We start from the raw sequence: 23,959 nt of genomic DNA on the forward strand, positions 1-23,959 counted from the left end.
CTGCAGAGGAACCTGGAGTGGGAGGGTGAGAATCCGGTCGTTGTGGTACATGTGGGTGCCAACGACGTAGGCAAAATGCGAGCTGAGGATCTGGGGAGGGAGTTTGAAAAGCTGGGAATGGAATTAAAAAGTAGATCCGACAAGGTGGTTATTTCCGGACTACTGCCTGAACCGAGTGCAGACGGGCATAGGGTTGATAAGATTAAGGAAGTGAATGGGTGGCTCAGGGATTGGTGTGGGAGGAATGGGTTTGAATTTATGGGGCATTGGCATCAGTATTGGGGTAGGTGGGACCTGTTCAGGTGGGATGGGGTGGGTCTGAACCGTGCTGGGACCAGGGTCCTGGCTAATCGTGTAAATAGGACTGTAGATAGGGCTTTAAACTAATTAGTGGGGGGGAGGGTGTGAGGGTAGGTGACATTACGGGGCCTAAAGCAAAGGAGAGGGTGCAGGTAAGGGGGGAGGCCAAGGATGTCCCAATAATAAAAGGAGTAGGGGGCGTGAGTATGGTTGGTGGCGTTCTGGCAAATAGGGTACAAGTGAAGGCTGGGAAGAAGGCACTTTATCTGAACGCACGAAGCATTTGGAATAAAGTGGATGAGCTGGTGGCGCAGATCAGCACAAATGGATATGATCTGGTGGCCATTACAGAGACGTGGTTGCAAGGTGACAGGGACTGGGAGCTGAATGTCCAGGGGTATCAAGTGTTTAGGAAGGATAGGAAGGAGGAAAAAGGGGGGGGCATAGCTCTGCTGATGAAGGATAGCATCAGGGTGGTAGTAAGGGATGATATAGGAACCAAAGAGCAGAACATGGAATCGTTGCGGGTGGAGATTAGGAACAGCAAAGGGAGGAAGACGCTGGTGGGTGTCGTTTATAGGCCCCCGAATAATGATCTGGAGGTGGGGCGGGCTGTTAATGCGCAAATAAATGCGGCGTGCAGGAATGGGACGGCGGTAATTATGGGGGATTTCAATCTACATATTGATTGGTCGACCCATGTTGGACGCGGTGGGCTCGAGGAGGAGTTCTTGGAATGCTGCCGGGATAATTTCCTTGAACAGTGTGTGTTGGAGCCGACGAGGGAGCGAGCAATCTTGGATCTGGTGTTATGTAATGAGGTGGGTAGAATTAGGGACCTTGAGGTGAAGGATCCTCTTGGGAAGAGTGATCATTGTATGGTGGAGTTTCTGATGCAGATGGAGGAGGAGAAAGTGGGTTCCCGGACATGTGTCCTTTGTTTGAACAGAGGGGAGTACGGTAGGATGAGGGAGGAATTGGCGAATGTTGATTGGGGGAGTGTGTTGGATGGTAGGTCTGCTGAGGAACAGTGAAGGATCTTTAATGAGATCTTTCTTGGTGCTCAGCAGAAATTTATTCGGATGGTTAAAAAGGATCGGAGGAGGAGAGGTAATCGGCCGTGGATAATGAAGGAGGTGAAGGAAAATGTTGAATTAAAAGCGGATGCGTTTAGAGTAGCTAAGAGTAGTGGGCGAGAAGAGGATTGGGAGAGGTTTAAATGTCAACAAAGAATGACAAAGAAATCGATAAAGAAGGGTAGGATAAACTATGAAGCTGGGCTAGCGCTTAATATAAAAAAGGATAGCAAGAGTTTTTATAAATACATAAAAAGGAAGAGGCTGGCTAGGGTGAATGTTGGACCCTTAGAGGATGAGAGGGGGGACTTAGTGGTAGGGGATGGGGAAATGGCTGAGGCCCTAGATAACTTTTTTGTTTCGGTCTTCACGGAGGAGGACGTGAATAATTTGCCGGGTGTTAGCGATGGAAAGATGGTAGGAGTGGAGGGCCTGAATGACATTATTGTTACTAGAGAGGCGGTGCTTGACAGACTGGAGGGACTGATTGTGGACAAGTCCCCAGGACCGGATGGAATGCATCCAAGGGTTCTGAAGGAAATGGTGGCGGTGATAGTGGATGCCTTGGTGATTATTTTCCAAACGTCGCTGGATTCCGGGGAAGTGCCGGAAGATTGGAAAACGGCTAATGTTACGCCGTTGTTTAAGAAGGGTGGCAGGCAAAAGGCGGGGAATTATAGGCCGGTTAGTTTAACGTCTGTTGTAGGAAAAATGTTAGAATCCGTGATCAAGGAGAGAATAGAGAGGCATCTTGAGGAGAATTGTTTGGTAGAGCAGACGCAGCACGGTTTCGTTAAGGGGAAGTCGTGTCTGACGAACTTATTGGAGTTCTATGAGGATGTGTCTAGGGCGGTGGATAGAGGAGAGCCGATGGATGTGGTCTTTCTTGATTTTCAGAAGGCGTTTGACAAGGTGCCTCACAAGAGGTTATTGCAGAAGGTCAGGGGGCATGGAGTTGGGGGTAGAATGTTAGCGTGGATAGAGGATTGGTTGTCAAGTAGGAGGCAGAGAGTGGGGGTCAATGGGTGCTATTCGGATTGGCGGTTGGTGACTAGTGGAGTGCCTCAGGGGTCGGTGCTGGGGCCTCAGCTATTCACCATTTATATAGATGATCTGGAGGAGGGAACCGAGTGTATGGTGTCAAAATTTGCTGATGACACCAAGATTGGTGGAACGGCAAATTGTGCGGAGGGTGTGGAGAGTCTGCAGAAGGATCTAGATAGGCTGGGCGAATGGGCCAGGAACTGGCAAATGGAATTTAATGTTGGCAAGTGTGAAGTTGTCCACTTTGGTAGGAATAATGGTAGGAAGGATTATTACTTAAGTGGCGAAAAACTGCAACATGCGACGGTGCAGAGGGACCTCGGGGTCCTTGTGCATGAGTCGCAAAAACCCAGCCTGCAGGTGCAGCAGGTGGTCAGGAAGGCGAATGGGATGCTGGCCTTCATAGCGAGGGGGATTGAATACAAAAGTAGGGAGGTCTTGCTGCAGCTGTATAGGGCATTGGTGAGGCCGCAGCTGGAGTACTGTGTGCAGTTTTGGTCGCCGCACTTACACAAGGATATCTTGGCCTTGAAGGGAGAGCAGAGGAGGTTTACTAGGCTGATACCAGAGTTGAGGGGGTTGAACTATGAGGAGAGGCTGAATAAACTAGGCTTGTACTCATTAGAGTTTAGAAGAATGAGGGGAGATCTCATTAAGACATATAAGATGTTGAATGGGATGGATAGGATAGAGGTGGAGAGGCTCTTCCCGCTCAGAAAGGACAGTAGGACTAGAGGGCACAGCCTCAGGATAAAGGGGGGGGGGGGGGGGGGGGGGGGGGCGCGGTTTAGACCGCAGTTGAGGAGGAACTTCTTCACTCAAAGGGTGGTGAATCTCTGGAATTCTCTGCCCGTTGAAGTGGTGGAGGCTGCCTCGCTCAATATTTTTAAGACGCGGGTTGATAGGTTTTTGATAGGCAAGGGGATTAAGGGTTATGGGCAGAGGGCGGGAATGTGGAACTGAGCCACGACAGATCAGCCATGATCTTATTGAATGGCGGGGCAGGCTCGTGGGGCTAGATGGCCTACTCCTGCTCCTATTTCTTATGTTCTTATGTTCTTATCATGATCACATTTCTCATCACTCCCCCATGTGAAAAGCATCCTTCACCGTGGTGCCATCATCTGTCTGCTCATCCATTTTGCAGTTCTTCTCCTCATCCATAATGGGCAGAAGCATCCTGGACCTGCTGTGCAAAGTCAGGGGCTGATGTTCTTCCATCATTACATGCTGGCTCCCTTTACCTGCCTACGTGTCAGTCATATCCACCTGGCCATTGACCAACATTAAAGTTTTGTTTAATCTTCCTGAACAAAGTAGAATGTGGAGTGAATATGGTCTCCCCTGTTCTCCTTCCGCTTCTTCTTTATCTCCTTCCTCTTTTGCCCAAAAGAGGGACTGGAGATCCAAGGAGGTAGTGGCACCACATCGCTGCAGACATAGCACTTACTACAGAAACACCTGAACATAATCGGGCAGCACAGTAGCACAGTCGTTTCATTGCTGCTTCACAGCTCCAGCGATCTGGGTTTGATCCCTGGCTCGGGTCACTGTCTGTATGGAGTTTGCACATTCTCCTCAAGTCTGCATGGGTTTCCTCCGGGTACTCCGGCTTCCTCCCACAGTCCAAAGATGTGCGGGTTGGATTGATTGGCCGTGTTAAAAAATTGCCCCTTAGTGTCCGCAGATGCATAGGTTAAGGGATTAGTGGGTAAAATATGTAGGGATATGGGGATAGGGCCTGGGTGGGATTGTGTTCAGTGCAGACTCAATGGGGTGAAGGGCCTCTTTCTGCACTGTAGGATTCTATGATTCTATGATAATCTCTGCATTAGGAGCATGATGGCGTACTTTAGAGTGTTGTATGTAACCTCATGGTTCTCATTTAAGACCCCCTGACCTGAGATGGGATGGGTGAAAAGGGTTATGGATTATGAATGGGGAGGGTACCCCTATCATTGAGCAATCATCTGGTGGTGTGACTGGAAACCAAACATGGTGGGTATTGCATGATGTTGCAAGAGAAAAACATCATAGAATCATAAAATCCCTACAATGCAGACTGGGGCCATTCGGACCTTTAAGCCTGCACCAATAGCAACCCTATCCCGGCCCTATTCCGGTAACCCTACTTTCTTACCCTGCTAGTCTCCCTGACATTAAGGACAATTTAACACGGTCAATCAACCGAACTCGCACATCTTTAGACTGTGGGAGGAAACTGGAGCACCTGGAGGAAACCCACACAGGCTCAGGGAGAATGTATAAACTCCATACAGTCACCCGAGGCCAGAATTAAACATTTAAATTTATTTATTGGTGTCAAAAGTAGGCTGACGTTAACACTGGAAAGTTACTTCTACATTCAGATTTCCTGAACTTAAGTCATCCCTCTCTAGTTTACACTTTAAGTTTATTTATTAGAGTCACAATTTGCCTTACACTAACACAGCAATGAAGCTACTGTGAAACTCCCCCTGTTGCCATACTCTGGCACCTGTTTGGGTATATTAAGAGAGAATTTAGCGTGATCAATGCACTTAACAAGCCCGTTTTTTGGACTGTGGGAGGAAATTGGAGCACCTGGAGAAAATCCATGCAGACACAGGGAGAATGTACAGACTCCACACAGACAGTGACCCAAACTAGGAATTGAACCCGGGTCCCTGGCATTGTGAGGCAGCAGTGCCAACTGTGCCACCATGCTGTTCCTGGATATATCCACTATCCTGCCATCATGAATTTTGTCAAAATGAATTTGCCAAAATGAATTTTTTTGGTCTGATTACTCACCAACTGCACATCAACAGACTGGTAGCTGCCGCTGTGGCAGGATCAGTCCAGTGAGCGTAGGAAGACCATTATCGTCAACATGTGTGCAGTGTCAGGATATGCACTATTCTGATGAGCTCACACACCCTTTCATCCTGGAGAGAAGAGGATAAATTCCTATCTGTCGTCCTGTAGAAAATCCCTGTTACCAGAGCTATCAAATCTGGAACTGTGCAAGGTTCAGGTCACGTCACTTGCTAAACATATCGACAAAGTGGTTCTCCCCAAGTTTTCATGTGATAACTAGCATGATGTTAAATATTTATATCTCATCTGTCTACTTGCCCTTGTATCTTTTATGGGAGGCGATGGTCTAGTGGTGTAATCGTGAGGCTATTAATCCAGAAACTCAACTAACTTTCTGAGGGCCTGAGTTCAAATCTCGCCGCAGCAGTTGGTGGAATTTGAATTCAATGAAAATACCTGGAATTAAGGATGATGACCATGAAACCATTGTCGATTTTTGGAAAAACCCATCTGGTTCACTAATGTCCTTTAGGGAACAAAATCTGCCATCCTTACCCGATCTGGCCTACATGTGAGTTCAGAGCCACAGCAATGCGACTGTCTCTCAACTGTCCTGTGAAATGGCCTAGCGCGCCACTGAGATCGAGGGCAACTAGGGATGGGCAATAAACACTGGCCCAGCCAGCGACGCCCATGTCCCGCAAATGAACAAAAAAATACTAAGTTACTTTTGCCCTCTGTTTCATCAATAATGAGTCCTATGCATTTCTCAAGAGTGATGTGGAAATGAGAACATAAGAACATAAGAAATAGGAGCAGGAGGAGGCCATCTAGCCCTTCGAGCCTGCCCCGTCATTCAATAAGATCATGGCTGATCTGACGTGGCTCAGTTCCACTTTCCCGCTTTCTCCCCATAACCCTTAATTCCCTTGCCTACCAAAAACCTATCTACCCGCGTCTTAAATATATTTAGCGAGGTAGCCTCCACCACTTCAACGGGCAGAGAATTCCAGAGATTCACCACCCTTTGAGTGAAGAAGTTCTTCCTCAACTCCGTTCTAAACCGCCCCCCCAGCATTGAAATGTCAGCATTGGACTGGGATGGGCACAGTAAGAAGTCTCACAACACCAGGTTAAAGTCCAACAGGTTTATTTGGTATCATGAGTTCTCAGAGCTCTGCCACTTCATCAGGTGACTGGAGTGGAGTGGAGTAAGTGGGACTTACCTGGTTAGCACAGCACCCACTCACCTAATGAAGGAGAAGCGCTCTGAAAGCTTGTGATATCAAATAAACTTGCTGGACTAAAACCTCATGAGACTCCTTACTGTTTCTCATGAGTAGCTGTGTAAAAAGAAATAATCCAGCAACAAATTTTGAAGATTTGTTTTTATAGTAACAAAATATTTCTGGGCTTTCAGGAACCCTAGCTGAATTGAGGAAGTCAATCACGAAATGAAGAGTCTGCAGGGATGATTCATTTTAACAGACTCTGCGTTTGGCCAAGGAAGAAAAAGCTGCTTCTTTTTTCACTATGGCTCTGCTCAATATTATTTGTTGTCATATTCCGCAGATTTCAGATAAGATATGCTATCATAACAGCCAGACATCTTCAGTTGTTTGAAAATATAACCATGCCATTGCAGCAATGTGAAATAGCAAAAGATTCTGAAAGGGTGAAGACTTCTTCGAAGGGATTTTGGTCAATGAACTCGATTGGACGACTTGGCAACCAGATGGGGGAGTACGCAACATTGTACGCATTGGCAAAATTGAATGGGCGCCAAGCGTACATCTTACCTGCCATGGCCAATTATCTGTCCCCAATCTTCAAAATTACCCTTCCAACCCTCCATGATACTGTGAGACATAGAATTCATTGGAAGAATTATGGTCTCAATGACTGGATGGAGGATCAGTACCGCAGTATCCCAGGAGATTATGTTATGCTCTCAGGATACCTGTGTTCCTGGACCTTTTACCATCACATCCGAGAAGAAATTCTCCACGAGTTCACCTTTCATGACTTCATCAAAGACCAGGCCAATGCATTCCTTAGACGCATTGGAGGGGAGCAAAAGAATGTGACATATGTCGGTGTGCATGTTCGAAGGGGAGATTACGTACATGTCATGCCAGATATATGGAAAGGAGTCATAGCTGATAAGAAATACTTAGACACAGCAATGGCTTACTTCCGAAATAAATATAAAAACGTTGTCTTTGCAGTGACGAGTAACGGGATGGATTGGAGTAAGGAGAACATAGATAATTCCAAAGGAGATGTTTTCTTTTCAGACGATCCAAAGCTATCCAGTCCGGCCAATGACATTGCTATCCTTGCTCATTGTAACCACACTATAATGACAATAGGGACATTTGGTTTTTGGGCTGGTTACCTGGCAGGTGGGGAGACAATTTACCTCACAAACTTTACTTTGCCAGAATCACCATTTCTAAAGGTATTTAAGTACGAAACAGCTTTCTTACCTGAGTGGATTGGAATTCCTGCTGACCTCTCACCTCTTCTACCCAAACAAACTTCAAATTAGCTCAAGAGCTACATAATCCTATAGTTTTCAAAGCTCATTAAATTTACATAGTTTCTTTTTGACTAATCTTTCAAAGTCCAGTTTCTGGAGCGTAACCAAGGCTAATTTCAAAAATCAAGTGTCCAGAGTATCCACTGGAAGTTAAATTATGGAGCAGCATGGTTAGCACTGCTGCCTCACAGCACCAGGGACCTGGGTTCAGTTCCCAGCTTGAGTCACAGTCTGTGTGGTGTTTGCATGTTCTCCCTATGTCTGCGTGGGTTTCCTCCAGGTGTTCCGGTCTGCTCCCACAGTCCAAAGATGTGCAAGTTAGATGCATTGGCCATGCTAAATTCTCCCTCTGTGTACCGGAAGAGGCGCCGGAGTGTGGTGACTAGGGATTTTCACAGTAACTTCTTTGCAGTGTTAATGTAAGCCTACTTGTGACACTAATAAATAAACTTCAAACTTTATGAGAATCGCCAGTCAAAAGAAACAGAACAAAAACTTTCTATGCAGGTTTATAAAATGTTAGAATTAAAAATGTTTGGTGTCAAGAAAGTGTTCAATATTGCACTTGGGGCTACAGGAGTGAAAGGACATGGGGGGAAAGCAGGAACAGGCTGGATGGTCAACCATAATCAAAATGAATGGCAGACCAGGCTTGAAGGGCCGAATGGCCTGCTCCTACTTCCATTTTCTTTGTTTTGATGACTTCATTAATTTATTTTTGTTACATGTATGAATGTGAGGCTGCTAAGCCTAATTATCTCACCATTATTATCAACAAAACAATACTCCAGAATTGCCCAATGTGGTTCCCTCTGCTCTTTAATATAGGAATAATCTAATGACCTCAATATTTATTAATATAGAAGTAAAATACTGCAGATACTGGATAACTGAAATTAAGACCCATTATGACTCAGGAAGCCCGACTAGAAAAGAATATCTTTTATTACAGAATGCAAAGTAAACCACTACCTTGGTGTACATACACTAGTCCCTGCCTGGGACTACAGTTCAGCAGGCCCAGTCCTGGGCCTGCCTTATAAAAGGCTCAGGTAATGAGTTCTAGCTTGACAGGCCACTGCCTGTTACCAGGGGAACTCATACTCAATGAGCCCCACAAGGAGATCAATCAGTGATTCCACAATGAACATTGTTGGGGGTTATCTCAAAATGGCATGATGGCACAGTGGTTAGCATTGCTGCCTCATAGTGCCAGGGTCCCAGGTTCAATTCCAGTCCTGGGTGACTGTGTGGGTTTCCTCTCAGTGCTCCAGTTTCCTCCCACAATCCAAAGATGGACATATTAAGTGAATTGGCCATGTTTAATTGCCCTTGAGTGTCCCAAGGTGTGTCATTAGGGGGATTAGCCATAGTACATATATGGGGTTATGAGAATAGAGTGGGAGAAAGGGCCTGGGTAATGTACTCTTTCAGGAAGAGTCTGTGTGGACTCAGTGGGCTGAAGGGCCTTCTTCTGCACTGTAGGGATTTGATAAAACTGAAAATGACACCAAATCTACGATGACCAGCATTTTCTGTTTTTATAATTTTTATGAACCTTTCTGATTGTGTATTATCTGAAGACTACAGCCTTCTCTTCCAACCCTTGGGTGGAGAACTGACAGGTGGATTATTAAACTGAATGGAATATTGGCCTTCAGATCTGTCATTGGCCGTAATAGCTAGAAAACTAGAATACAAGAGGCTGGAAGCCATGCAATATTTACCAAAGTCTTAGTCTGACCACACTTGAAGAATTGAGTTTGGGGTCTTATGAAGGGTATATTAAATTTGGGGCTGTGCAGTTTAGATTTCCTGAAATGCTATCTGGATCCACAAGTGTTAAATGACAAGGGGACACTGAACCATTGAAATTAGAAGATTAGGTGTTGATTTGACTGACGTGTTCAGGATATTACAAAGAACTGATTGGGTTCTGCAAAAAACCATTTCTGCTGTTTGAGGAATCCAGGGCCTGGTAACTGATGGTAAATATTATCATAACACCACAGAATCCTACAGTGTAGAAGGAGGCTATTCAGCCCATCGAGTCTGCACTGACCACAATCCCATCCAGGCCCCATCCCAATTACCCCATAACCCCATGCATTTACCCTAACTAATCTCCCTGATACTAAGGGGCAATTTAGCATGGTCAATCCACTTAACCTGCTCATCTTTAGACTGTGGGGGGAAACGAGCACCTGAAGGAAACCCACGCTGACACAGGGAGAATGTGCAGACTCTGCACAGACAGTCCCAAGCCAGGAATTGAATCTGAGTCCCTGGCTCTGTGAGGCAGCAGTGCTAACCACTGTGCCACCGTGCCGTCCACCAAATTAGCATCAAGGACAGGATTTTCCACGCAATCTTTCACAAAATGGTGGCCAGCCATTCCCCAGTGGCAGAAATCTCTAGAACCTGCTGGTGTGAAGAGCCAGAGAATTCCAGCTGAGGTGTTTCAGGAGTGAAGTCAGGTAAAGCCTCTCCGTGTAAAGAATGGTATGGTTTTTGACATCTTTTATGCGAATGGTAGTTGTTGCTGTATTTACTTTTATTTCAAATCAGAATTTGATGGATTTCTATTAAGCAAAGGAATATGGGATGAAGTCAGGTTTATGGGTCAGAATTTTAGCGCCTCAGCCACTCCGGAATTGGGGCAATTTGATTTGGTTTGATTTATTATTGACACATGTATTAACATAAAGTGAAAAGTATTATTTCTTGCATGCAGAAAAAAACATACCATTCATAGAGAAGGAAACAAGAGAGCGTAGAATGTAGTGTTACAGTCATAGCTAGGGTGTAGAGAAAGGTCAACTTAATGCAAAGATAAGCCCATTGAAAAGTCTGACAGCAGCAGGGAAGAAGCTGTTCTTGAGTCGATTGGTATGTGGCCTCAGACTTTTGTTTCTTTTTCCCAAAGGAAGAAGGTGGATGACAGAATGTTTGGGGTGCATGGTGTCCTTAATTATGCTGGCTGCTTTGCCGAGGCTTTGCGGAGTGTATGAATTAGTTCACCAATCAGGTCTCAATGGATGGTGGAGAAGCTCAAAGGACTAAGCATTCTGTCTTGTTCTTATTATGGAACTACATAGAATTAAAATTTGGGCTGTTCCTTAAATGGGCGGATGACTATTTTTTTCTCCAAAAAATTGGTATAGAAAATGTAATGATATTTTCAAAGATGAATGTTGATCCAGAACACTGCTGTGATTTAACAATATCATGCATACATTAGTCATATATTTGTCTTAGCACTGAGAAGAGAAACTCGGATGATTCTGCGATCAGATGTTACAAGGAGTAGAACACACAAGGCCCATTGAAGATCTGGCGAGCCCATGACTTTTCTGTCAATTCGATCTGAATGGCCATTTTCAAATTGACTTATCAAATAGCTTTTCCAGGTATGGCAAGAATTCATGTACAAAAAAAACACAAGAAACAATATTCATTTCTGCCCCAGGTGATGACACTCATACAAGTAAAGATTCTACCTCACAAACAACTGAAGAGGAAACATGAGACATTGATCCATAGTTGTTATTAGATGATGGTAACATTTTTATTTGAATTAGTCCTGGCAAAAAGTCACTCACGTTTCAAAACCTGCACATTGGGTTTGTACAGCCTTTACGCTCAATTGCTGATTGCTTAATAATGTTAAACTGTTTACTTCCAGTTTCTATAAATGAGCAGAGGCTTTATTTAAGTAATGTTCCATGAAAATTATTGAATGAACTGGTTGTAATGATCCAGGCTGGAGTGTGAAATTCAGATTTACGTGCAACTTAATTCATGAATTATTGGTAATGTTTTAAACTACTGGCAGATGTTCTGTGGAAATAATTTCCTATAAATAAATAAATCTCCAAATGAATATTAATGGATGTTAATAAAGTTTATTTAAATCTACAAATATTCATGTCGGCGTGTACGGCACTGTCACAATTCTGGATTAACTTGAGAAGAACTAACTCCTCGATGAATTCAGGAGGATTATGTCACAGAGGTTATGAATAGTGACAGGCTGCAGTTTAACAGGAATGTTTGGCATGTGCTTTAGTGAAAAGTGAAATTTGGGAAACCACATTACAATCCTCACAGGTTGAAATAATTACTTTTCTCAAATTCTCTTACCAGCAGCCAATATTGAGGCAACAAATATTGTGTACTGTAAGAGCTCTCAACATGAGAGAATATTTTGTTCCCAAACGTGTATCAGTCTGCTTCTTGGGTTGGCCATTGGGTGGGTCACAATAAAAACATGCAGAACCGATTTTACAGAAACATTATTTCCGTTTATACATTCGATTCGTCTGTTGACTAGAAACCCTTGGCTTGATTAATGTACACCACCTTAGATCAAGTTTTTTGATGAGCAGTGAAATGAGGCCAGTTAGTTACCCTCTCTGAGTTATCCTCTCAGAGCCTATTGCATTCCCACTGTCCCCAATGTTAGGCTGCTCCTTTGGACAGGCCAACTAGACACGTGCATGATGCCAATGTCCTTGCCAAGACCCTGGGGGGATTTCTCCCATCCCGCCCCCCAGGGGAATCATAGCGGGTGGGGGTGGGGGGGGGGCAGAACATACAAAGGCCCATTGACTTTGGGTGGGATTCTCCAGTTTTGGGGCAAGCGTGGCCGTAGAATCCCACCCCCTGTCTGCAAAATTTAGTAGCTTGGGAGTAGTAAAAGTTTTTCTGTCAAGGAGATGGATCGTGAGCCAAATTTTGAATTAATTTACAGGTTGAATAAATTGCTGGCCTTTATCTCAGAACACCCAAAGTGCTGCAGTTGTACAGCTGGAATTGAACGTGGATTCCTGGTGCTATGAGGTAGCAGTGCTAACCAGCATGCCACCGTGCTGCTCTTTAATGCAACATAGAACTTGTTCACAATAAAATCTGGGGATACATCTTGACCAGAATCGACTAACCTTGCCCACTGCTGGGATTCTCCAGTCCCACTGCTGTGAATGGAGATTTGGCTGAACCCTAAATTCTCCATTCTCGCTGGCAAGACAGGCGAATGGGACTGCAGATTTTAGCTGATTTCTGGCACAGAGCTGATTACACCTGAAATCCAGCAGTGGTGCCCAGCAAAAAGCCATTACCCGGCCTCTGCTTATGTCTCCCAACTGGGAAAATCGCCCCCGATATCATTCATGAGTAAAATGTTAGAACCCCGAGACATTTGGTAAAACTCAATGTAATCAGGCAGAGTCAACATGGTTTTGTGGAAGGGAAATAATGTTTAGCTAAGTTATCGGGCTTCTTTGGGGAAGTAACAAGCGCGGACAGAGTACAACATCAGAAAATACCAGTTCCTGTGCGCTTAATGATGGGAGAAATCAATTTCAACATAAACTTGAGAAAGCTATGCCATCTCATCTGATCATAAATTTACTGTGTGCAAACCGAGGCACCTTTGGAGTGTGGTGCAAAACTGGAGCATCCGGAGGAAACACACGAAAATATGAGGGAATGTACAAACTCCACACAGTCCATCACCCGAGTTCAGAATTGCACCAGGGTCCCTGGCGCTACAAGGTAGCAGTGCTAACCACTGTGCCACCATGCTGTTCCTTAGTGCCACTTTCATATCCTGCCTGAAATAAGCAATTGATTTGTGTCATTGCCGATTATGTATTTTCTTTTGGCAGTTTAGTTTCAGAAGCTTTGCCAACGCTTAATTAAATTTGTGATATCATTGATCTCATGGTTCTGGATGGGATGCAAAATGAATATGCTTTGTTAAAAGAGCTATGGCAACAGTGTGGGAAAATGTGGATGGAGCAGAGGCATCTTTGTCTTATGTTTCTTTTTATCTTTGTTTTAAAGTGTAAAATGCATCTAGTTATCACTCACCATCTGACTTTAGCTGAATAGTTTGCTCAGTCACTGATGCATGAAATATTTACAATCTTGCTCATAGCCATTGTTTGTTCCTCTGGAACTGGGCAGGACAATGGATCTCCGATTTCCTGGCTTCATGTCACCTTGGAAAGCAACTGAAGGACACGTGAAGAATTATTGAAATAATTGTGTGATTAAAATTGAAATTGTTTGGGCTTCAGGCAAAATCCTTTCAGAAATTGATTAATTCCAAATGAGAGACAAACACATTTTTACACTGTCTAGAATTTAATCCTTTAAGGTATACTTTTCCATTACTAGACAAATCTCTTCTTTAAAGTGAAAACTGGCAGGAAAACAAGCAGATCTACTATTTGTGCCTTGTGATGGTTTCTAGTTGACACCAGCGAGTGGAATGCATGCCCGCAGATGGAGAAAATTTAGTAATCATTCTTATAGTAATTATCATCTGGGTTTTAATAATACTTCTGCCAATTATTCTTTCCATAATTCATGTTCTTATGCTTCATGTTGTCAGGAGATCATTGGTCAGAACTTTTTGCTTGGGCATCAACCTGGAAGTGCATAAAATTGCGCCACTCGAGGTCAGTCATGAGTCCCAATATTTACTCATTCTTGAGACATGGGCATCACTGGCTGGGCAGCATTTACTGCCCTTCCCTAATTGCCCTTGAATTGAGTGGCTTACTAGGTCATTTCAGAGGGCAGTTAAGGATCAACCACACATCTATGGCTCAGGAGTCACATATGGGCTAATATAAAAGTAGGGAGGTCTTGCTGCAGCTGTATAGGGCATTGGTGAGGCCGCAGCTGGAGTACTGTGTGCAGTTTTGGGCGCCGCACCTGCGCAAAGATATTTTGGCCTTGGAGGGAGTGCAGAGGAGGTTTACTAGGCTGATACCGGAGTTGAGGGGGTTGAGCTATGAGGAGAGGCTGAATAAACTAGGCTTGTACTCATTAGAGTTTAGAAGAATGAGGGGAGATCTCATTAAGACATATAAGATGTTGAATGGGATGGATAGGATAGAGGTGGAGAGACTCTTCCTGCTCAGAAAGGACAGTAGGACTAGAGGGCACAGCCTCAAGATAAAGGGGGGGGGGGCGGTTTAGAACGGAGTTGAGGAGGAACTTCTTCACTCAAAGGGTGGTGAATCTCTGGAATTCTCTGCCCGTTGAAGTGGTGGAGGCTGCCTTGCTAAATATTTTTAAGACGCGGGTTGATGGGTTTTTGATAAGAGAGGGGATTAAGGGTTATGGGGAACTGGAACTGAGCCACGACAGATCAGCCATGATCTTATTGAATGGCGGAGCAGGCTCGAAGGGCTAGATGGCCTACTCCTGCTCCTATTTCTTATGTTCTTATGTTCTTATTTCCTTCCCTGAAAGACATTAGTGAACCATTGGGTTTTCCGACAATAGTTTCATGGTCATCAGTAGATTCTTAATTCCAGGGTTTTTTTAAATTCAAGTTTCACCATCTGCCATGGTGGGATTCGAACCCAGATCCCCAAAACATTAGCTGAGTTCCTGGATTAATAATCTAGTGAGAATACCACTAGGCCATCGACTCCCCAGAATAGTTTGAAGTTTATTTATTTTAGTGTCACAAGTAGGCTTACATTAACACTGCAATGAAGTTACTGTGAAAATCCCCTAGTCACCATTTGAGGAAAAACATTTTCACCCCGAGGGTGGCTGGGAATCTGGATCTCACTGACTGTCTGAAAGAGTGATGTGGAGATGCCGGCGTTGGACTGGGGTAAACACAGTAAGAAGTCTCAAAACACCAGGTTAAAGCCCAACAGGTTTAGTTGATAGTAAACACCACAAGCTTTCGGAATGCTGCTCCTGAAAGAGCGTCAGAGATGGGAACCCTCACAACATTTAAGAAGCATTTAGATGAGCACTTGAAATGCCATAGCGTACAAGACTACGGACCAAGTGCTGGAAAATGGGATCAGAATAGATAGGTGCTTGTTGGCTAGTACAGACAAGATTGGCCGAAGGGCCTCTCTGTTCAGAAATGTGTACAGAGTATGAATTTTGATCTGCGATGTTGACACAAAGTGGTAGCAGAAGATAAAAAGACATTTGCAAACGTACCGTACATTATAGCTCTCTCCCCTGTAGTTCAGGAGTTAATAAAAAGGAGAAACCATTTCCTTTTCAGTTTATTACCATATTTTTTAAAAAGTCATCTATTTCCTATTTTATTCCCAGCATGGATGATGTTTCAGTGTTTTGCTGTTGTTTTTCCTGTTCCACAAGCCATCTCCCTTTGAATTTTATTTTGTGTCTACGGAATGAGAATTTAATGAAGATGTTGGGACAGTGTTATGTTCTGTCCATCCTTACCCAACAGGTTTTAATAAGGGCTAGACTGTTACACTGTGTCCCAAGATCAGCTGTCTGAACATAAACCAGTCCCAAAATTATCAGACAGCAGCTTGAGCAACATTGCTTCCTGATGGCCAATTGCATGGACCTCTCTCATAAAATTAAAATTTATTTATTAGTGTCACAAGTAGGCATACATTAACACTGCAATGAAGGTACTGTGAAAATCCCCTAGTCACCACACTCCGGCGCCTGTTCGGGTACACTGAGGGAGAATTTAGCATGCCCAATTCACCTAACTAGCATGTCTTTCGGACTGTGGGAGGAAACTGGAGCACCTGGAGGAAATCCATGCAAACACAGGGAGAACATGCAGACTCCACACAGACAGTAACCCAAGCCAAGAATTGAACCCAGGTCCCTTGCACTGTGAGGCAACAATGTTAACTACTGTGCCACCGAGCCACCCCATCATAGGGTTCATTTAAGTTGGGCACCCAAAACCTTCAAAATTTTCACATTGATAACTTTTAAGTTCAGATTTCTGAGCTGCAAAATGTCTATGCATTTCACTGAACCGCTCGGATGAAACTGGTTATCAATTAGTGATTAATTGATAACCAATCAGGTTATAAATAATGGAGGTGATCTTGAGCCCATGCACGCTGTCCGTGCAAATGCTGGTGGGGGGGTCATGATTTGAAAGTTACAGTTCTTGCTGGTGAGTTTGCAAATTTAGGTCCATCCTGTCCCTCGCTGGTGCCCTCTGGCACTGCTCCTTGGCACAGGTTGACAATGTCAGGTTGGCATGGTCCTTCATGGGGGAGGGGGGATTAATTTTGATGTGGTAGTGGTCTAGAGTAGATGGAGGGGCTAGGGATGCCAGCGGTGGCTAATTGAAAGCGGGGGAGGGGGGCCGCAGGAGGGGAACAGAGTGTGGTGGGATGGATGTGGAAGCTGGCTCTGACCGTAGTAGGAGTTGCGGAAGAGGCTGATGATTGGAAGGGGAGGGTAGAGAAATGCCGATTCTGATTAAAGGAGGGGAGGGGAGCCTCTGATTCCTCTGTGGTGGACTGAAGGTGGGAGGGTTGCCCCAATCTCAGTGCAGTTGAGTCTTGCTGGTGAGTTGAGGCCCCAGCCCACCCCCAATGGCATGAAATGCATCCTCTTGATTTTTTTTTGTACCAGAGTTTCGCAAGATCTGGAGAGAAGATCTGGAAGTTTTCTTGCTGGAAACAACACTGCCATTATTTGGGAAGATTTAGCCCAATTTATTTCTTCAATGTATTAAAAATACCCAAGATTCAAGAAAAGCCAAGTTACTTAGTTTCTCAATTAGATGTCTGTCAAACAAAAACATTTGTGGCCAGTTTCTTTGTCTAAATCAATGAGTTACCTCATCATTGACGGAAAATAATTTACAGTTTTAAAATAATTTTAAAAACAGAAGTTTTATTTAAGAACTGGTTACTTCGTTTAACATACATGTTAATTTTATATTACCTTACAGCTTCTTATGAATTGTTTTTGCCTGCTTCAAACAGTGAAGAATTTGCTGTATAGTGTTTACTTGGGTTCCCCCCTGGGGTTTCAGAATAGTGTTTTGATTAGGTTGATTGACAGAGACAGGGGAAACTTCTCCAGTGTCCCAGCTGTGTGTTTTCTGCAGGTGGGAGGTGATGCACTGTTTGCAAATGGTGGGATTCTCTGGTCTTGCCACTATTGATGGGAAGTCCCATTGACTTCACCTCATGCTGGCAGGATACCCACAGCAGGGGATGCACTGCTTGGAGGATAGGAGAATCTCGTTGCATGATTGACTGGAGAATTCTGGCCACAGGCTCATGTGCTTAATGGGAGGAGATAGGCTTTCAGGAATGTGTTCTCTGTTTCATTTTAAAATATGAGCAGTTGACACCTGGGCTGCCAGAAGAATGTAGTCTCTATCTCTCTATCTCTTTGTCTGTCTCTGAGGGCTTCCGGGCTGGTAACCTGAGCAAAAGTTTAAGTTTTGCTAACTAATTTTAAAGAGAGGGCTTAAGTCTATAAGAGGATTATTGCTTGAATTGGAACCCATAGCAATTGGTTAGCAGTTAAAACTTGTACCTTGTCATGTGTAAGTATTGCTCAATTGTTAAAAGTTAAGCTAATTCATTTGTTGTAGTTAAACTGTGCTAAAGGTTCTTTTGATAGAACTTCCCCAGTACATCAGTGCAATTATGCCTGGAATGAAACATCCTATCCTCGCATTAATGCCAAAATTGAAAGTTGTTGATGTCTAGTTTGATTTCATAATAAACCTTGGGGATTTTTGATCTGACGGTATCCTAATGTTTAGTTAGGTTCTTTTTTGTATTCATGTCTCATGCCTGAAACAAATTATGAACAGTATTTTGATTGCAGCTTTCTCTAAATAAAGTAAATTGGTCAAACTTTTTCATTGTGCGAATGATGAGTCATAATATGTGTGAATATATAGCATTATACCCTTTCAACCTCTTGGGGTTTACTATTGACCAAAAACTGAAAAGGAGCAGCCATATAAATACTGTGGCTACAAAAGTGGGTTAGAAGCTGGGGATTCAATGGCAAATAACTCACATCCTGACTCCCCAAAGCCTGTGTTTCATCTACAAGGCACAAGTCAGGAGTGTGATGGAATACTCGGTATTTGTCTGAATGAGTACAGCTCCAACAACACCCAAAAAGCTTGATACCATCCAGGGCAATGCAACCTGCTTGGTTAACACCACATCCACAAACCAACACAGAATGGCAGCAGTGTGTACCATCTACAAAGTACAGCGGCTTACCAAGGTTCCTTAGATGGGATGTACCTTCCAAGTCCACGACCACAACCATCTGGAAGAACAACGGCAGCAGATACTTTCGAGCACCACTGCCTAGAAGTTCCTCTCCAAACCACTTGCCATCCTGATTTTGAAATGTATAGTCATTCCTTCAATTTCATTGTTTAAAAATATGGGAACACCCTACCTAATGACACTGTTGGTGTATGTACACCACATTGACTGCATTAGAGTCATACAGTCATAGAGGTTTACAGCATGGAAACAGGCTCTTCAGCCCAACTTGTCCATACTTTTGTTTTAAACCTCTAAGCTAATCCCAATTGCCCGCATTTGGCCCATATCCCTTTATACCCATCTTAGCCATGTAACGATCTAAATGCTTTTTAAAAGGCAAAATTATACTCACCTCTACTACTACCTTTGGCAGCTTGTTCCAGACACTCTCCACACTCTGTGAAAAAATTGCCCCTCTGGACACTTTTGTATCTCTCCCCTCTCACCTTAAACCTCTGCTCTCTAGTTATAGACTCCCCTACTTTTGGGAAAAGATATTGACTATCTCAGCCTCTTACGTTCCAGAAAAAAAAGTTCCAGTCTATCCAGCCTCTCCTTATAACCCAAACCATCAAATCCCGATAGCATCCTAGTAAATCTTTTCTGGACTCTTCCTAGTTTAATAATATCCTTTCTGTAATAGGGTGACCAGAACTGCACAGAGTATTCCAAGTGCGGCCTTACCAATGTCTTGTACAACTTCAACAAGACGTCCCAACTCCTGTATTCAATGTCCTGATCGATGAAACCAAGCATGCTGACTGCATTAGTTCTAGACTGCAGGTCGTTACCACCTTTTCAAGGGTGGTTAGGGATAGTCAATAAATGCTGGCCTTGCCTGGAATGCCCACATCCCATGAAAATATTAAAGATAAATTAATGATAAGTAATATCATGCCATACTTGCTAAGCGATTGCATAAGTCTTCAAAGTGAATAGAAAATCCAACTCAATGGTAAGGTTACTCTTGTGATTAACCTAATCAGTTGTTTCATTTGTTTGCAGTATCTATTGACTGATCACTGTTTAAACTGCAATATTACTGCAGTAACTCAATACTTCAGGTCGATTCATGTGTTATGTATTGGAGTTGAAGAAAATTTAATTGGTTTATTAATGAAGTCGGCAGAGTTTTACTGTTTACATAAGGGCTATTATATTGTTCTTAATTTGTGAAAAATTTGTGTATTTCTAATTTAACAAAAAGAAATTATTGCCAAAAATTGTGTGTTTATGTTACTTGCTCTGTCATTATTAGTTGGTATTAGTTGAAAGAAATGGGAAACTGACAGCTGGATGTCTTCCAGTATCCCCGTCACTGATAATTAGAGTGTGGGAGGTTTACAATGGAAAGTATTACAGCTGAATCACATCCTGTGCTCACCTGATATTCACACATTTCAACATTACTGATGGGGAGCTCTGACCATTTTCCCTTCACAAACCCAGGCATTTCCCAAACCCTGGCTGAGACTACCAGAGTCAGTATTTTGACTTGATTTAAGAAAGATCCAGCCTGTTTTCAGTGGCAGGAAAAATCTTTAACATCCTTCAATAATCATTTCCAAATCTCCATTCATTGCAGCAGGACCTGACAGCCCAAACCAAGGGCAAGGTCAGAGAATCCACCCTTATTTTTAAGCAGTCACCTCCTGCACTAGATTCTCCACCAAGAGGAGAGTTCCTTTCCTCAACCACCCTATCAAACTATGACAGGAATGTTTATGTTTCATTCAAGACCCCCTCTCAACTCTGCTAAACTCCAGCATATACAAGCTGAGGCATCCCTACCAATGCCCTGTATCATTGAAACATACCACGCCGTACTTTTGTATTCAATTCCTCTTGCAATAAATGAAATGCTCTATTAGCTTTCCGAATTACTTGTTTTATCTGCATACTAACCATTTACAATTCATACACTAGGACATCCAGATCCCTCCGTATCTCGGAGCTCTGCAATCTCTCATCATTTAGATAAAAAGCTTATTTTTCATTATTCCTACCAAACGGGACAACTTCACATTTGTTCACAGTGTACTATATTTGCTGAAACTTTGCCCACACACAACTTTTCTATTTCCCTCTGGAGTCTCACTGTATCCTCTTCAAAACTTACTTTCCTACCTTTTGTTGTGTCATCAGCAAATTGAGTAACAATACCATCAGTCCCTTCATATGAGTCATTTATATAAATTGTAAAATACTAAGGCTCCAGCACTGATCTCTGTGGCACACCAACCATTAGATCCCACTATGATATACTCATTTGTGGCTACTCTCTGTCCAATCCAAGACCAATGCTCATTTTGTTAACTCCTTTCTTTTTGGAACAGCTACAGAAACTTTTACCACCTGCCACTATATTTCTAGCCTTCTTTCTCTCATACTCGTTCTCTCATATTTCTCTCATTAATATTTTAACTATTCTTTGGTCTTTGTTTATATTCTATCCAAACTTCTGGCCTGCACCCATCTTTGTGCAATTATTGCTTTTTCATAGAATAACAGAATTCCTACAGTGCAGAAGGAGGCCAATTGGCCTGTCAAGCCTGCACCAACAGCAACCCCATTCAGGCCCTCTCCCTGTAACCACACATAATTCCCCTAACCTATGCACCTTGGGGCACTAAGGGACAATTTAGCATGGCCATTCAACCTAATCTGTACATCTTGGGACTGTGAGGAGAAACTGGAGAAAACCCACAGGGGGAATGTACAAACTCCATACAGACAGTGACCAGAAGACAGAATCAAACTCAGGTCCTTGGTGCTGTGAGGCTGCATTTCTAACCACTGTGCCACCGTGCTGTTCTGTTTATATTGGTGGGTATTGCAGACTGTTGCAAGACAAAGCTTTGTGGGTAGTGTCAAGATGGTGGGCATTCAGTTCTTGGAGTTGTCGCTCAGCAACCACATGTCAACAGGCTGGTAGCTCTCGTCATGGCAGTATCAAAGTCACATCCATCGAAAAACCTGCCATTCTGGTGAGCTCACATGTCCTTTCACCCTGCTCTTCCCTCCTCATGGAGAATGAAATAAAGTTCTCCTCTACTGTAGAATGTCCCTGTTACCAACTCACCAAATCTGGAACTGTGCAATGCTGTGCGATTCAGTCCATGTCACATGTTAAACATATCAATAAAGTAGCACAGTGGCACAGTGATTAGCATTGCTGCCTCACAGTGCCAGAGAGCTGGGTTCAATTCCCAGCTTGGGTACCTGTCTGTGCGGTGAATGTACTTTCTCTCTGTGTCTGGGTTTCCTCTGGGTGCTCCGGTTTCCTGCCACAGACCGAAAGGTGCATTGGCCATGCTAAATTCTCCCTCAGTGTAGCCAAACAGTTGCTGGAGTGTGGCGACTAGGGGATTTTCACAGTGACTTCATTGCAGTGTTAATGTATGCCTACTTGTGGCACTAATAAACAAAAATAGTTCTAAATGTGATGCCAGTCATGATGTTAAATTTTCAGTACTCACCTGTCCCATGAATTTATATTTATACTTTCCGAAAATCTGCCTGAATTGAGGAAATCAGAATCACAGAACAGCAACATGAAGAAGCTGCAGAGATGGTCCAGTTAAGCAAAGTCTGTGCTGGCGAAGCAAGAGATTGCTGGTGTTGCCCTTCTTTTTCTGTTCAATAATATTTGTTGCCATAGTCTTCAGAATTCAGTTAAGATATGGTGTGACCAGCAAATACTTTCAGTTTATTAAAAACGTAACCATGAACTGCAATGAAAAATACAGAATGACTCTGAAAGTGTGACGCCTCCTCCAAAAGGAATTTGGTCAATGAACTCGATTGGCCGTCTTGGCAACCAAATGGGGGAGTATGCAACATTGTACACATTGGCAAAATTGAATGGGCACCAAGCGTACATCTTGCCTGCCATGGCCAATTATCTGTCCCCAATCTTTAAAATTACCCTTCCAACCCTCTATGATGAAGTGAGAAATAAAATTCATTGGAAGGGTTATGGCCTCAATGACTGGATGGAGGATCAGTACTGCAGTATCCCAGGAGATTATGTTATGTTCTCAGAATACCCATGTTCCTGGATCTTTTACCATCACATTCGAGAAGAAATTCTCGCGAGTTCACCTTTCATGCCTCCATCAAAGACCAGGCCAATGCATTGCTTAGACACATTGGAGGGGAGTGAAAGATTGTGACATAGGTCGGTGTGCATGTTCGAAGGGGAGATTACGTACATGTCATGCCAGATATGTGGAAAGGAGTCATAGCTGATAAGAAATATTTAGACACAGCAATGGCTTACTCCCGAAATAAATATAAAAACGTTGTCTTTGCAGTGACGAGTAACGGGATGGATTGGAGTAAACAGAACATTGATAATTCCAAAGGAGATGTTTTCTTTTCAGATGATCCAAAGCTATCCAGTCCGGCCAATGACATTGCTATCCTTGCTCATTGTAACCACACTATAATGACAGTAGGGACATTTGGTTTTTGGGCTGGTTACCTGGCAGGTGGGGAGACAATTTACCTCACAAACTTCACTTTGCCAGAATCACCATTTCTAAAGATATTTAAGTATGAAGCGGCTTTCTTACCTGAGTGGATTGGAATTCCTGCTGACCTCTCACCTCTTCTACCCAAAAAAACTTCAAATTAGCTCATTGGCTATATGTCCTACAGTCTTCAAAGCTCAGTTTGTGTTAAATTACTTTTCCAATCTTGAAAGTACCAGAGTGAGCTTCTGGAGAGTAATGTATGCTGATTTGTGAAATCGAAGTGTCCAAAATGTCCACTGGAAGTTATGATTGAGGAAAGCTTGTTGTAGCACCCCTACCACTTGACTAGAAGCTCTGGCTACAAGTTAATGTCAGGACTTTTTGGCTACGGAAACTGCGTTCAACACAGTTCAATGGGCTGATAATCAGGTAGGAAATCCCCCATCACTTTCCCCATAATTCCCCAAAATGTATAAAAACAGCTTGGGGAGATCTTTCTCATCCCACCCACCACAGGAATTGTAGCAGGTGGGGGGGGGGTGTAGGTGGGGATGGTGTGTGGAATCATGCAATGGTCTGTTGACCTCAGGTGGGATTTTCAGGTTTTGGGACGAAAGCAGCTGGAAAATCCTG

The 23,959-nt window shown here is 43.5% G+C and overlaps 2 pseudogenes; both read left to right on the forward strand.

Annotated features, from left to right (window-relative positions):
* The first annotated feature begins 5,970 nt into the window (after window positions 1-5,970).
* Window positions 5,971-7,770, forward strand: LOC145359013 (galactoside alpha-(1,2)-fucosyltransferase 2-like; annotated as a pseudogene).
* A 14,649-nt stretch (window positions 7,771-22,419) lies between these two features.
* LOC145359014 (galactoside alpha-(1,2)-fucosyltransferase 2-like) lies at window positions 22,420-23,487 on the forward strand (annotated as a pseudogene).
* The last annotated feature ends 472 nt before the right edge of the window (window positions 23,488-23,959 follow it).

Source organism: Carcharhinus amblyrhynchos, chromosome 27 (assembly GCF_965287045.1).
Source record: "Carcharhinus amblyrhynchos chromosome 27, sCarAmb.v2.hapA, whole genome shotgun sequence".
Classification (NCBI taxonomy): domain Eukaryota; kingdom Metazoa; phylum Chordata; class Chondrichthyes; order Carcharhiniformes; family Carcharhinidae; genus Carcharhinus; species Carcharhinus amblyrhynchos.